Consider the following 16,245-nt stretch of genomic DNA (forward strand, 5'->3'; position numbering starts at 1 on the left):
ACACACACACACACACACACACACACACACATACATAGTTCTCTTTTTCCCATTATGTGAATGATTTTCATATTTATTATCATGTGTGTTTGCCTGTATTAAAATGTTGTATATCATTAAAAACATTACACATATATTTAAACTATGTGAAAATAACAGAGTTTTAAAAGTATTATATAAAACGTTATAGACATTTACATCTAAATCTAAAAATTTTGAGAGTAAATTAACACACTTTAACAATGTTGGACCTACTCTGTGAAATATCAGTATTATGAAAGTATTGAGAAAGATTTGAAATAGAAAAGAGGATATTTAAGATAATTTACAGATAATATCAGATAATATGTGGGTTGAAAACTACATTCCATATCTTATGTTCCTTTAAATATATATGATTTTAAGATAATGAAAAAGGATTAACATCTAAAAGGATTAATATCTCAGTAACTATACATGTGCAAAATGTCAATATCTAAAAGGATTAATATCTCAGTAACTATACATGTGCAAAATGTCAATATATATTTCTTAGACAGTTTGGTCTGCTATTCCTGACGTCAAAGATGGTGGAGGAAGGGCTAGGAGATAGATTAACTTGAATTACAGAAGGTTGTCAGAATGTTTAAGTGATGTTTAAAAGAGAGATTTCCAAAAGTATTACAACTTTTATTAAATATGTCTAGGATTCGACTATATTAATTTGCTGGGGGGATCACAGAGTACCACAGATTGAGTGGCTTAAACAGTAGAAATGTATTTTGTCACAGTTATGTAAGTTGAAAGTTTGAAGTCATGTCAGCAGAGTTGTTTTCTCCTGGGGACCTCTGTCCTTGACTTGTAGATGTTGATCTTTGTTTATATCCTCACCTTGTCATCCCTCCATTTGTGTCTTTGTCCTAATTGCCTCTTCTCACATAGAAAACACAGTCATAATAGATTAGGGCTCACATATACAACCTCATTTTATTTTTTTAATTTGTTTTTTATCTTTAATTTTTTATGGGTAAATAGTGGGTGCATACCTTTATAGGGTATGTGAGAAATTTTGAAACAGGCATGAACTGTATAATAATCACATAAGGATAAATGTGATTTCCATTCCCTCAAGCTTTTATTCTTTCTTTATGTTAAACCAATCCAATTATACTTTTACAGTTTGAGGTCTTAGATATAAGTCCTTATCCATTTTAATTTGATTTTTGTATATGGCAAGAGATAGGGGTCCAGTTTCATTCTTCTCCATATAGATATTCTGTTTTCTCAGCACCATTTATTCTTCAATGTCCTTTCCACAATATAGGTTCTTGGCACCATTGTCAAAAATGTGTTAGCTGTAGATTTATGGATTTGTTTCTTGACATTCTGTTCTACTGGTATATATATATCTGTTTTTTATGTGAGTACCATGTTGTTTTGGTTACTACAGGTTTGTAAAATAACTTGAAGTTAGGTAATTTGTTTCCGGTTTTGTTATTTTTGCTGATGATAACTTTGGCTATTCTAGGTCTTCTTTTGTTCAATATGAATCTTAGGACCTTTTTTCTACTTATATGAAGAATGTTATTAGTCTTCAGATAGGAATTGCTTTGAATCTGTAGATTGCTTAGGGTAGTGATATGGTTTGCTGTGTCCCTACCCAAATCTCATCTTGAATTGTAACTCCCACAATTCCCACGTGTTGTGGGAGGAACCTGGTGGGGGGTGATTGATTTATGGGGATAGTCTTTCCTGCACTGTTCTAATGATGATGAATGAGTCTCATGAGATCTGATGGTTTTAAAAATGGGAGTTTCCCAGCACAAGAGCTCTCTTTGCCTGCAGCCATCCATGTAAGATGTTACTTGCTCTTCCTTTCCTTCTGCCATGATTGTGAGGCCTCCCCAGCCAATGTGGAATTGCAAGTCCATTAAACCTCTTTTTCTTCCCACCCTCAAGTATGTCTTTATCAGCAGCATGAAAATAGGCTAATACAAGTAGTATGACCTTTTTAAAAATGTTGATTCTTCCAATCCATGTACATGAAATATATTTACATTATTGTGAGTCCTCTTTAATTTCTTTCATAAATGTTTTATTGTTTTCATTGTAGATATCTTTCACTTTGGGTAATTCCTAGGTATTTTATTTGTACTTATTAAAAATTGGATTATTTTCTTGATTTCTTTTTCAGTTTGTTGCTGGCATATATAAATTCTACAGATTTTATATGTTAATTTTGTGTCCTGAAACATTATTGAACTTGTTTATGAGTTTTAATAGTTTTTTATATTTTTGGTGGAGCTGTTATGTTTTTCCAAAGGTAAGACCATGTCTACTGCAATGAAAGATAATTTGATTTCTTTCTTTCCAGTTTGGATGCCCTTTATATCTTTCTCTTGTCTGATTGCTCTAGCTAGTATGTCCAGTACTATGGTGAATAATTGTGGTGATAGTGGGCATCCTTGCCATGTTCCAGATCTTAGAGGAGAGGGTTAATTTTTTTTCATTCAGTGTGATATCAAATGAGAGCCTGTATCATATGGCTTTTATTGTGTGGAAGTATATTGGCATATGGTTGCTCACATAAACCTCTAATGAGCCTTTAAATTTCTTTGGTATAAATTGTAATGTCTGCTTTTTCATCTCTGATTTTGTTTATTTAGATCTTCTCTTTTTTATTCTCAGTTTGGCTAATATTTTGTCAATTTCGTTTATCTTTCAAAAAGCAACGTTTTGTTTCATTGATCTTTTGTGTTATTTTCTTAATTTCAATTTTATTTACTTTTTCTGATCTTTATTTTTCCTCTATTAATTTTGCATTTGGTTTGATCTTGCTTTTCTAGCTCTTTGAGGTAAATTGTTAGATTGTTTATTTGAAGATTTTCTACTTTTTGATGTAGACATTTATAGCTGTAAAATTTCCTCTTAGTACTGCTTTTGCAGCATCCCGTAGGTTTTGGTGTGTTGTGTTTCCATTATCATTTGTTTCAAGAATTAAAAAAAAAATTATTCTTAATGGGTCATTCAGGAGCATATTGCCTAATTTCCATATGTTTGTATAGTTTCCTAAATCTTTTCTATTATTGATTTATAGTTTTATACCATTGTGGTAAGAGAAGATAATTGATATATTTTCAATTTTTTAAATATTTTAAGACTTGCTGTGGTGCTTAATATATGGTCTATATGAAAATAATCCAGGTGGTGAGGGGAAAAATGTGTATTCTGCAGCCATTGAAAGAAATGTTCTATAAATATCGATTATGTTCATTTGGTATATAGCAGAGATGAAGTTAAATGTTTCTTTGTGGGTATTCTACCTGAATGATCTGTCTGATGCTAAAAGAAGAGTGTTAAAATCTCCAGTTATTATTGTATTTGGGTCTGTCTCTTCCTTTAGCTCTAATAATATTTGCTTTATGTATCTGTGTGCTCCAGTGTTGGATGCATAAATGTTTATAACTGGTATATCCTGTTGTTGAATTGAATAATTTATATTATGCAATAACCTTTGTTTCTTTTTTAAATATTTTGTCTTGAAATTGCCTTTGTTTGACAAAAGTATGGCTACTCCTGTTCCTTTTTGGTTTCCATTTGCATGGAAAATCTTTTTCCATCCCTTTATTTTTACTCCATATGTGTCTTTATAGGTGAAGTGTACTTCTTGTAGGTAACAGATCGTTGGGTCTTTCTTTCTTTATCTATTCAGCCACTCTATGTCTTTTAATTTGAGAGTGTAGTCTGTTTACATTCTATGCTATTATTGATAAATAAGGACTTACACCTGTCATTTTGTTATTTGTTTTCCTGTCTGCTATTTCTTCTTTCCCTTCTTTCTGTCTTCCTTTTAGTGAAGGTCATTTTCTCTGGTTGTGTGCTTTAATTTCTTACTTTTGAATTTTTTAATCTATTGTGTTTTTTTATTTGAATTTACCATGAGTCACTGAAATACTATCTTATTGCCAATTATTTTAAACTGATAACAACTTACCATTCATTGTATATACAACAAACAAACACACATGCAAAAAGAACACTAGTAAAAATTCTACACTGTAACTCTTCCCCCGACTTTTTAATTTTTTGTTATTTCTCTTTATTTCTTATTTTACTACATCTTGAAAAGTTGTTGTAGTTATTATTTTTTATTGGTTCATCATTTAGACTTTCTACTTAAGACAAGAGTAGTTTACATACCACCATTACAGTGTTACGCTATTCTATGTTTTTCTGTATGCTTACTATACCAGTGAGTTTTGTACCTTCAGATGATTTCCCCTTGCTCATTAACATCCTTTTCTTTCAGATTGAATAACTCCCTTTAACATTTCTAGTGGTACAGGTCTCGCGTTGACAAAATCTCTCAGCTGTGGTTTGTCTAGGAAGGTCTTTATTTCTTCTTCATGCTTGAAGGATACTTTCTCCAGATATACTATTCTAGGGTAAAGGTATTGTTCCTTCAGCATTTTAATTATGTCATGCCATTCTCTCCTGGCCTGTAAGGTTTCCATTGAAAAGTCTGCTGTCAGGCATATTGGAATTCTATGCATGCTATTTGTTTCTTTCCTCTTACTGCTTTGAGGATCCTTTTTAAATTCTTGACCTTTAGGAGTTTGATTATTAAAGATCTTAAGATAGTCTTTTGGGGATTAAATTTGCTTGATTTTCTATAATTTTCTTATACCTCAATACTGATACGTTTCTCTAGGTTTGGGATGTTCTCTGTTACTCTCTCTTTGAAAATACTTTCTATGCCTACCTCTCTGTTTACCTCCTCTTTAAGGCCAATAACTCATAGGTTTGCCTTTTTGAAGCTATTTTCTAGATCTTGTAATTACTTCATTCATTTTTTTTCTTTCTTACTTTGTCTTCTCTGTGTATTTTCAAATAACTTGTCTTCAGGTTCATTTCTTCTTTCTTCTGCTTAATTGATTCTGCTTTTGGGAGACTCTGATGCATTTTTTAGTATGTCAGTCAAATTTTTTAACTCTAGAACGTCTTCTTGATTTTTTAAAATTATTTCAATCTCTTTGTTAAATTTATCTGATGGATTATGATTTGCTTGTTTGTGTTATCTTGACTTTCCTTAAGTTTCCTCAAAACAGATATGTTGAATTCGCTGTCTGAAAAGTCATACATCTCTGTCTCTCCAGGAATGGTCTCTGGTGCCTTATTTGGTTTATTAGGTGAGGTTATGTTTTCCTGGATGGTTGTGATGCTTGTAGATGTTCATCAGTATCTGGGCATTGAACAGATCGATATTAATTGTAGTCTTTACTGTCTGGGCCTGATTTCTACCCATCCTTCTTAGGAAGGCTTTCCAGATATTTGAGACAACTTGGGTTTTGTAATCTATGTTTTGGTTCACTGCAGCCATTTTTGCATTAGGGGTACCCCTACCCCAGTAATGCTGTGGCAATTTAGAGTTGTAGAGGAACTGCCTTGGTGGTCCTGGATAAGATCCAGAAGAATCTGTAGATTATCCTGCACTGACTTTTGTTGCCTTCCCTTAATTTCTTCCAAACAAACAGAACTTCTCTCTCTCTCTCTCTCTCTCTCTTTCTGTGCTGAACTGCCTAGAGATTAGGGCAAGGTGATGCAAGCACCCCTATAGCCACCACCACTGGGACTGCACTGAGTCAGACCTAAAACAAGCATGGCACTGGATGTCACCTAAGGCCTGCAGTAACCACTGCCTGGCTGCCAACTACATTCATTCAATGCCCTAGGGCTCTGTAATTGGCAGATAGCAAAGCCAGCAAGGCTTGTGTCCTTCCTTTAAGGGCAGCAAGTTCCCCCATCCCCAGTTGGGTTCAGAGATGCAGTCTGGGAACCAGGGTCTGGAGTCAAAAACCTTACAAATCTACTTGGTGCTGTATTCCACTGTGGCTGAGCTGGCACTTAAGCGAGAAGACAAAGTCCTTCCAACTCTTCCTTCCCCTTTTCACAAGCAGAGGCATGTCTTCTTGTAGCCACTACCATGCCAGGTCTGTTGTGAGTATTGCCTGGGTACCCCCAATGTTCAATCAAGGACCAAAGACTCCTCGGTTAGCATGTGGTGAATGCTGTGAGGCATGAGACTCTCACTACAGGTCAGTGGGCTCCCTTTTGGCCCAGGGCAAGTCCAGAAATGTTGCTAATGAGCCAAGGCCTGGAGTCAGGAACCCAAGAATCTGCTTTAGTGCTCTACTGCACTGTGGCTGAGCTGCTACCTAAGGTACCTGACAAAGTCCACTTTACTCTTCTCTCTGCTTTTCTCAAGCAGGTTGAGTCTCTCCCTTTAGCTACCACAGGTGAGAATGTGCTAGGTCACACCTGAAACCAGCACATCTCTGAATCTCACCCAAGGCCCATGGCAAGTGCTGCCTGGCTATCACTGTTGACTATTTAGGGTCCAGGGGCCTCTTAAGGCAGCAGGGGCTGAATCCTGTCAGGACTGGGTCCTCTTCAAGAAGGTGGTTTTGCATGTGGCCCAAGCTGTTTCTAGAAATGTCTATGAGCTGGGGTCTAAAATGGAGGCCTGCTGGATGCCCTGTTTTACTGTGGTTGAGCTAGTATCCAAGTTGCAAGACCAAGTCCTTTTTACCTTTCCCTGCCCTGTCTCAAGCCAAAAGAAGTAGTGTCTCCCAGAGCTATGAGCTGCATTGCCTGAGGTTGGGGAGGGTTGCCATAAGCATTCCTTTGGCTGCCCCGGGTCACAGGCCCCACAAATCCACTGGCTCCAAACCCAGCACAGCACCAGGACTTGACCAGGAATTACAGTCCTTGTGGCCTAGACTGTCTTTCAGGTTTATTTAGGACCCCAGAGCCCTTTAGCTCATAGTGGCAAGACTTGCTAAAACTCAGGTTCTGACCACTGGGATGGGCAATTCCCCTTTGACTAGGGTTACTCTAAATGCCCCTTCTGTAGGCACTGACTGAGTTCTGACTGGTATTGCTTTCTGCTTTGACAGGGTAGCACTGAGGTTTAATGGAAGGTCCCACAATTACTGCGCTGCCTCTTCCCCAAGCACACAGAATTTGTCTCCATGTCATGGGGCCACTGCTGGGAGATAAGAGAGGGGTGGCATCAGCTCTTCAAGACTGTCATTCCTACCCTTCTCAGTGCTTCCTCCAGTGATAGAAAGTGAAAACAGTTAAAATCGGGTGATCACTCCTGGGGTCATAGAGACTGCATCTCCACAGAAAAATTTAAAAGTAGCTGGGCATGGTGGGGCAGGCCTATAATTCCAGCTACTTGGGAGGCTGAAGAGAGAGGATCTCCCCAGCCCAGGAGATCGAGGCTGCAGTAAGCCATGATTGTGCCACTGCACTCCAGCAAGGGTGACAGAGCAAGACCCTATCTCAATAAGAAACAACAAACAAAACAAACCAAAAACAAAAACTCAAGAATGGGCTAAAAACCACCTAGTGTATGCTATTCTGTTGTTGCTGCCTAAATGGACTGAGACAGCATGTTTGAAAGCTGACTTGTGTAATTCCCTAACATTCACTCTTGTTAACCACCAATATTGATTAGTTCCAAGGCATACTTGGGGCCCAGCTGTGCATCCTCCTGTTGTGGTTCTGCCACCTCTCCAGCTACCATGGAGCAGGCTTGGCTCAATGTATAGAAAATGGCAACTTGACCTCTCAACTTCTTGCCATTCCCTTTTCCCCATATTATAATCTCCTACTCAGGGTTTAGAAATCAAAAGTCAGAAAAACAAGTATGTGCAGAAAACTCCTATAGTCCTGTAGTACCCACCTATCTTGGCACAACAGAGCATGGGGTTGGCTTTGTCTGCATTTGCTGCAATGGTGTCCATAGGGAATCTTGACAAAGTTAACTTGGCGAATGCTCACTGACAAGTTTGACACTCTGAAAATGGATTAAAAAGTGTACTGTTAATCTGTCAGCTGTTTATCTATGAGGCAATGAGAGTAATCTGGGGATTAGAGGCCTTTTGATATGGAGCGTCTCATTTTGATGTTTATTTTTTCAACATTTGTGTACTATTATCCTATTTACTAAAGAGCAAATGACCATTCTCTGGCATTGGTGTTAAGTGCTAAAAGCACAACCAGAAAGTGAATGAGTATAGCAATTAAAGGCCAGAAAGAAACAAATACCATAGGCATCCCAGTTACTTTTTGGTTTTTGACTAAATGGTAGGTTTCTGTGCAGATTATGATGTACATCTGGACAGCCACAGACCTAACTGATCTAAGGCAGACCTGCCAGCATGGAGAAAAATGAGGACTTTCAAAAGTGGAAATAATAAAGCACCCTTCCCATTCATCTTCAACTGTGATAGAAAGTGAGGCTGCTAAAATTGCAAGCAACAACAGTAATGTGAAAAATACTTATCCTCTACATAATCTGTCTGTAATTCACTCAGACTCCATTCTCCCTCCCTCATTCCCAAACATGCATCTTCCTTAATATTCACTCAGAAAATTTCTCTCCTCTTTTCTATTTACCTACATGCTCATGGGAACTATATTTGGAAAATAACCCCCATTTATTTTTTAAATACTTAAAATTTTTATCGCTATTTTATTATTTCCTAATTGCGAAGCACATTATACTATGTATGAACAGTGGGATACAAATATAAAATTTTATTTCCAATACAAAATGTAAAGAATTTTATGAACACAAAACAAGTGCCAATTTGGGGGTATCCCAATTAAAAGATAAATTTAATTTAATTTCTCATTTCTTCAATTGCTTCCTCTCAAAAAAAAAAAGAAAAACAAACAAGAGTTTGATTTCCATTGTTCATTGTTTTCTACTTTTGAGTAATATACTTGTTTGATTACACACACACACAAACACACGTATGTGTATAATTATACATTTATTCAAAATCATATCAGTCAAATGCAATAAACTGGGTCACATAATAACATCCGTAGGAACAAAAGAAATCAGTGGGTGGATGGGGATGGAGTGAAAGAGATAGGAAAGTCGCTAAACCTTATGGATTTTGAACCAGAATGCTAGTTAGGAACAAAACCCTGTTATCAAACAGGACATACCCCATCAATGTAGCTTAGTTCCAGGTGCTTTTATTGTTTTGGCATCTAATCAATCCTGTCACCATACTTTGGTTCCTGTCTCAAGGCAAATCATTTGATAAGCTTATTTAATAGCCATCACCTCTGTAATTCAAGCAGCGCCTCCTACAATCATATTTAGAAGTTTCCGAGATTACTCTGAAATTCTTCAAAATTCCATCTTAGAATTTCTAGTGATATCCATTTATCCTTTAAATTATAGATTAATCCCATGAAAGTCTCTTTTCTTAAAGTTTGCAAATTACTTAATAAATGTTTAGTTCAATCCAAATATGACCTCTTAAAAATATGCAAACAAGTTGGCAAAAATAGTGTATTTTTAAAGAATTAGAAAAGCCAAGAGTGACAGGGTAAATAATTCATCAACTGAATATCCAAATTTAGAGAAGCAAAAAAAAAAAAATTTAAATACAAGTGGACACAAGTTTTTATATCTGAAAATGTTTATGGGGCATGACTGCTCTTCACCCCTTCCTTTTAACACTGACTTTCCAGGTGCCCTAGTTTGTACTCAAGAGCTAGCTGCCGTTCTTTGCCTGGTGATCCAAACTAAAGCGTTTTTTCCAGTCATGAGAGTTCTTGAAATTTGTCTATCAGCATGTACCATTTAGCTAATTCATTTAATGAATTACATGCATTATCTCATTTTTACCTCAAAATATCCCAATAAGGTAAATACTAGTTACACAAAAATCTTGGAAATATTTACACATACAATTTTCATGTAACAACTATTCTCGATTTTCATAGGTGATATGGTTTGGCTGTGTTCCCACCCAAATCTCATCTTGAATTGTAACTCCCACAATTCCCATGTGTCATGAGAGGCACCCAGTGGGAGGTAATTGAATCATGGGGATGTGTCTTTCTCATGCTGTCCTCATGATAGTGAATAAGTCTCACAAGTCTGATGGTTTTATAAAGAGGAGATCCTCTGCACAAGTTCCCTGTTTTTGCCTGCAGCCATTCATGTAAGATGTGACTTTGCTCCTCTTTGCCTTCTGCCATGATTTTGAGACCTCCCCAGCCATGTGGAACTGTGGGCCAATTAAACCTCTTTTCTTTCTAAATTATCCATTCTTCAGTATGTCTTTATCAACAGTGTGAAAACAGACTAATACAATAGGTATGTTCCTATTCATATGGTGATGCAACATATATTGATAAACAAGTTTTCTCTTTAAATATTATCATTAAATAATTTTAAAAATGTAATGTTAAATAATTTTAATGTAAGTTCATTTTAATTTCATGTGGAGCACCAATGCATTACTTTCTTGGAAATAAGAAGTAATTAATTTTACTTTAAATTCATATCGTGATCTAAAATTATGTTAGAAAAATAACCCATCAAATCTGAATGCATTAATTAACAACATCATAACGTCTAACATAATCGGCTGAGGATAAGTCATAGAAGTTATGGGGTAAGTTGATTGATTAAATTGATCTGAAATTATCTGTTCATTACCACACTACATCTTTGACAGTTTAACATGTAAACCTTCATAATGATAGTGAAGCATATAACACCACACTATACATAAAGATATGGTTTAACAAAATTTGAGGTGTTTACTCATAAGATACTAAAGCTTGACTATGCTTTTGAATATAGTTTAGAAAACTGTATTCAACTGCATGTTTATCAGTAATTGAAGCTGTGTTTTTTAACTAATCTAAACTGTGAGTATTCCTTTAAGAGCATGTATATTTATGATTTTCTAATATTTTATATATGCATACATTTGAATATTTAAATAATTATTTAAATATAATCTGATAATATTGCACAATGTCTATGAGTAATTAAATACCAAAAAAAATCTTTTAAAATAATTTTATGGAAAATATTGCAAGTATAATCACAGTGAGAAAGAGCTATTATTATAACTTCTTGGGTTTTAAAAATGTTTCAAGTATTTGAAACACTTGAATGTATTTTATCCCTGCAGTAAATCAGTGTGATTAAAAATTTAAGAACAAAATTTATTTTGAAAACATTAGTAAATTTTTATTTACTTTTGAAGCCCTAGGATTTCTGAAGAAGCCACGTGAATCTTGTTGTAAGTAAAAAGCATTTAATTTAATAAAGAGTCCAGTAGGCTTTGTTGGAAATGACATGTCTGAGACATATCATGGAACCTTTGTCTCAATTCATTGCTGTACATTGGTGTTTATTTGTAATGTGTTGGTGGCTGATTAGGGAGGCATTAGAATGTGAAACAACATAAGTAAGTCTCTTAAATATTTCTCATTGTTCTTCTTTAAGAATGAAAATATGTCTTTCTTAGCCTGGTGTGGTAGCAGACACCTGTAATCCCAGCTACTAGGGTGGCTGAGGCAAGAGAATCTCTTGAACCCGGGAGGTGGAGGTTGTAGTGGGTGGAGATCGCGCCACTGCACTCCAGCATGGGTGACAGAGTGAGACTCCATCTCAAAAAGAAAAGAAAGAAAGAAAAAGAAAAAAGAAAGTAAGACTGGGCGCAGTGGCTCACGCCTGTAATCCCAGCACTTTAGGAGACCGAGGTGGGAGGATCACAAGGTCAGAAGATTTAGACCATCCTGGTCAACACTATGAAGCCACGTCTCTACTAAAAATACAACAAATTAGCCAGGCGTGGTTGCAGCGCCTGTAGTCCCAGCTGCTGGGGAGGCTGAGACAGGAGAATGGCATGAACCCAGGTGGTGGAACTTGCAGTGAGCCCAGACTGCGCCACTGCACTCCAGCCTGGACCACAGTGCAAGACCCCATCAAAAAAAAAAAAGAGAAAATAGGTCTTTCCATAGATTTAAACCTTCTAAGAAGTCATTTTGTTTCCATGCTCCTACTGCCAAAATAACTTAAATAGTGAACTTAAAAAAATCAAGAAAAACATAAAATATACAAAAGTCCCAGGATATGTATTTTCTTTATGGAAGTGTGCAAGTTCATAGAATTGATAATGTCTATAATCAGATGATTGTAAGGAGACATGAGGTAAGAAACTCTTTTAGGTTTATAAAAGTAGATACTCACTAATGCAACAGCATTTCCTTAAATTAGGCATGCAATGTTAATGAATTTTGTGGCCATAACTGAAAGAAACTAGAAGAGATTAAAAGTGAATCACTTCTCAAAATATACTTGGGTGTACTGAAATTGTCTAATGAAAACATGAACATTAAAATAAAGAATTAGCCAGCACAGTGGCTCACGCTTGCAATCCCAACACTTTGGGAGGCCGAGGAGGGTGGATGGCTTGAGCTTCTGGGTTGAAGGCCACACTGGACAATATGGTAAAACACTATCTCTACCCAAAAAGATACAAAAACTAGCTAGGCATGGTGGTGTGGGTCTGTGGTCCCAGTTATTCCAGAGGTGGAGGTAGGAGGATCTCTTGAGCCCAGAAGGCATAGAATGAAGTGAGCCCAGATCGCCCCACTGCACTCCAGCCTGTGGAACAGGAGAATTTGTCTTTAAAAAAAAAAAAAAAAAAAAGATGAACATAATTTATAAGAAACAAATTTATATAGGCCTACAACATAAGGACCTCTATAGTTGCTCCCAAATAGAATAACAATTTCTAATTTCCTGAGTATCTTTTTAATACATCAAATTATTTTTAATTGTCTAAACATGAAAATGGCTAATTTTTGCCACAGTGTTTTGTGTGAGGCTGTGTTTCAACAGACTATCACAAGAAGTTGCCTTATTCAAAATGTTTTCAAATAATTGATATGCATTTTCAAAGGATTGTTCTAGCAAAGTATAAACTTTTGATACTGATAGTGAAAACTATGTATTTTTCAATAACAAAATACAAAATAAAAAAATACCAAGTACAGAAGCAACGTATCTATTTCTAAGTCTTTCGAACGTTTAATGAAAGTGATCAGGCCTCTTCTGTATAAGGTAAAATAGAAAAAAAAAAACAAAGACAGCTAGTTATAGAGATTTTTTAAGAATATAGGAGAGAAATTTGTCTTTTATCTACTTCATGCTTGTATCTACCACCATAACTCAAAATACTATGACAGGAGGGAATAGTAATTGTCATATGGCTCCCAAATGATTCTAATAAGGAAGTACATGTAATTGGTGCTGTTGGCACCAATCCTATAATTAATAAGATATGAGATTTATGATGTAACTGATATTGTGGATGAGAAAAGACCTTGATGCCTGAGGTTATAATGGAGCCTATGGATCAATCAACCTGCAGATACTTGTTAAAATCATACATTTTCATTGAAATGTGAAAGGTCATAATTGATTTAAAAGAACAGGTATGTTCTTTGAACACTTACAATACTTATGTTGATTATGCCACTGAAAATGATGTGACTGATTTTCAACTGTTCTAGATTTAAAGAAAGAATTAGTGATGTTGAATATTTTTCATATTTTTGGTTTGCCATTTGTATGTTTTCTTTTAAGAAATATTTATTTGGGGAAGCCAAGGTGGGCAGATCATGAGGTCAGGAGATCGAGGCCATCCTGGCTAACACCGTGAAATCCCATCTCTACTAAAAATGCAAAACATTAGCAGGCGTGGTGGTGGGCGCCTGTAGTCTCAGCTACTTGGGAGGCTGAGGCAGGAGAATGGCGTGAACCCTGGAAGCGGAGCTTGCAGTGACCCGAGATTGCACTGCTGCACTCCAGCCTGGGCAACAGAGTGAGACTCCATCTGAAAAAAAAAAAAAAAAAAGAAATATCTATTTGGGTACCTTGCCCACTTTTAATCCAAAATTTGTTTGGATTAAAACAAACCATTATTTATTTGTTTTCTTAGTTTAGAAAAAAATTGTTTTCCTTCTGTGGAATTGTTTAACTTTTATAGAATTTGGTTTCTTTCTGTAGAATTGTTTGAGTTCCTTACATATTTTGATATTAATCCCTTATCAGATGTATGTCTTGCAAATATTTTCTCCCTATCCATAGGTTTTCTCTTTATTCTGTTGTTTCCTTTGTTGTATAGAAGCTTTTTATTTCTGTGTAATTCCATTTGTCTGTTTTTGCTTCTGTTGTTTGCACTTTTGAGGTCAAATCTAAAATACCATTGCCCAGATTAATGTTATGTAGTTTTTTTCCCTTGTGTTTTCTTATAGTACTTTTACAGTTTGAGGTCTAATGTTTAAGTCTGTATTTCATTTTGAGTTGATTTTTCTGTATGATGTGAGATAAGCGTCCATTTTTTTAGCTGTCTGTATATTTTCAATTTACATTTAAAAATTAAAAAATAAATGTACTGATACATGGTACAAAAAGGATGAAAACATACTAATTCAAAACCCCACTTACAAAGGACCATATATTGTATGATTTATTAGAAATGTCCAGGATAGGCAAATCTATAAAGACAGAAACCAGATTAGTGGTTTCTTTAGGCTGGGTTGTATGGAAAGGTTTTAGAGGGTTTTTTGGAAGGAAGTAATGAACTGCTCTAAATTCGATTGTGGTGATGCATGGCCAGCTCAGAATATACTAAAAGCCATTGAATTGTACACTCTAAATGAGGGAATCATATGGTATAGGGATTATATCTCAAAGCTGGCAAACATTTTTTAAAATAAAGAATAAGTAATGAAGAAAACTTTCTAGAACGTTTTACTTTCTGAAATTAATTAACAGTCTTGTAATCATTTTGGGTCACTGCCATGACTAACTCAACCAATGAATCTAAATCTTCCCTATAGAACTAAGAAACAACAAAAGAGAAAACTGGATCAAAGTCTGTATAAATATAGAAGTCATTTCAATTAGTTTTCTCTATTTTATGTTAAAATATTAATATTACATTAAACTCTAGAAAATAGAAATTTTGGATACATGTGCAGAAGTAAAAATAAAAATAAATAATTAAAATGCACTGAAAAAATACAAATTTGAGAATTTTGTGCTAGATTATGTTAAATGCATAGTAGTTCTGGGTATTGTTGACACAAAACTCCTCATAATCAATTCTCTGTGGTTCCAGTGGATTTAGTATTCAAACAAAATCTGTTTGTGCAGCCTCCCCTGTTTAAAAGCTTTTATTGGTTCTTTATACATGGCATCAAGACTACCCATATTTGGACCCATTTTAGACTCGTTTTATAGATTACCCACCCATGAAATATATAACTTTGTCCAGAATTTCACAAATCTTTTTGGCCAGATAATATTATTTATTTTAAGTTATATAATGACACAGTATCTGTGTACAAAATATATACACTTATCTTTAATAGTTTATGTACAGTGTATTTCATTTTACTTTTATAAAGTAGCAGCAAAGATGATTGAAACTCACGTTAATGTTGTGTCAAATGTTTTGTGTTATTTTACCCTATTAAAGAACACAAGAAATAAGTATTAATTAATATCTATTACAAACTGCTTAACAAATCCTCTTCTCTTTTTACTTTGCTTTTCCTATCTCTTCTCTTAGGTCAATTTCAATGGTACCCAGGGCTTATGTTTTTTACACCTAAGTTTGCTTTAATCTCCAGTCTAGTTCCTTGCTGGAGATAGGTTGTGGAGATTCAAGATATAATCACAAGATACGTAAAGACTGCCACACCCAAAATTGTTGTTAGGGGAAAACCCACATTTTCTAAACATATTCTTTTATTTGAATGTAATTATTTTAGAAATACTAGGAACCTAGGGCCTTTAGGGAGTGTGGTGGGAGGAAAAGCATCAGGATAAATAATTAATGCACGTGGGGCTGAATACCCAGGTGATGGGTTGACAGGTGCAGCAAACCACCATAGCACACTTTTCCCTATGTAACAAACCTGCACTTCCTGCACATATATCCTGGAACTTAAAATTAAATTAAATTGAATTAATAAAATAGAAATACTAGGAAATATTCTTTCCCTTTGCCCTCCTTTCACTCTTTCCTCAGGAGAAAAGGCAGGATTTGCATGCTTCCCTTTGGTTTCTTGAAGATAATATTAAATTCTCTTCTTGAGAGTCAGCATCTTCACCTGACTCTGAGGTTTTGGCAAGATCAATTCCCTGCTTTGTGGTCAGGGTCTGCATGCATGGGAGGAGCTTGCTATTATCCAGATTTGCCAGTGAACATTTGCAAATGATTTTTTCAAACTCAGGGGTAAAATTTAATTGTCCTAGTAAACACAGATTTACAGACATATTTTGTAGTCAATATCAACAGCCAATATATCCCTACCATATTTTTTGGTTAGTTACGAATAAGTTCTGTAGTGACG

General features: G+C 35.4%; 1 long non-coding RNA gene across 1 annotated transcript in view; it reads right to left on the reverse strand.

Annotated features, from left to right (window-relative positions):
- LOC105500825 overlaps positions 1 to 16,245 on the reverse strand; it is a 153,925-nt gene that overhangs the window by 14,692 nt on the left and 122,988 nt on the right. The window contains exon 2 of the long non-coding RNA XR_001000088.1: positions 8,095 to 8,199. This is a non-coding gene — a long non-coding RNA (uncharacterized LOC105500825). The remainder of the gene's footprint in view (positions 1 to 8,094; positions 8,200 to 16,245) is intronic.

Source organism: Colobus angolensis, unplaced genomic scaffold, assembly GCF_000951035.1.
Source record: "Colobus angolensis palliatus isolate OR3802 unplaced genomic scaffold, Cang.pa_1.0 Scaffold69, whole genome shotgun sequence".
Lineage (NCBI taxonomy): Eukaryota > Metazoa > Chordata > Mammalia > Primates > Cercopithecidae > Colobus > Colobus angolensis.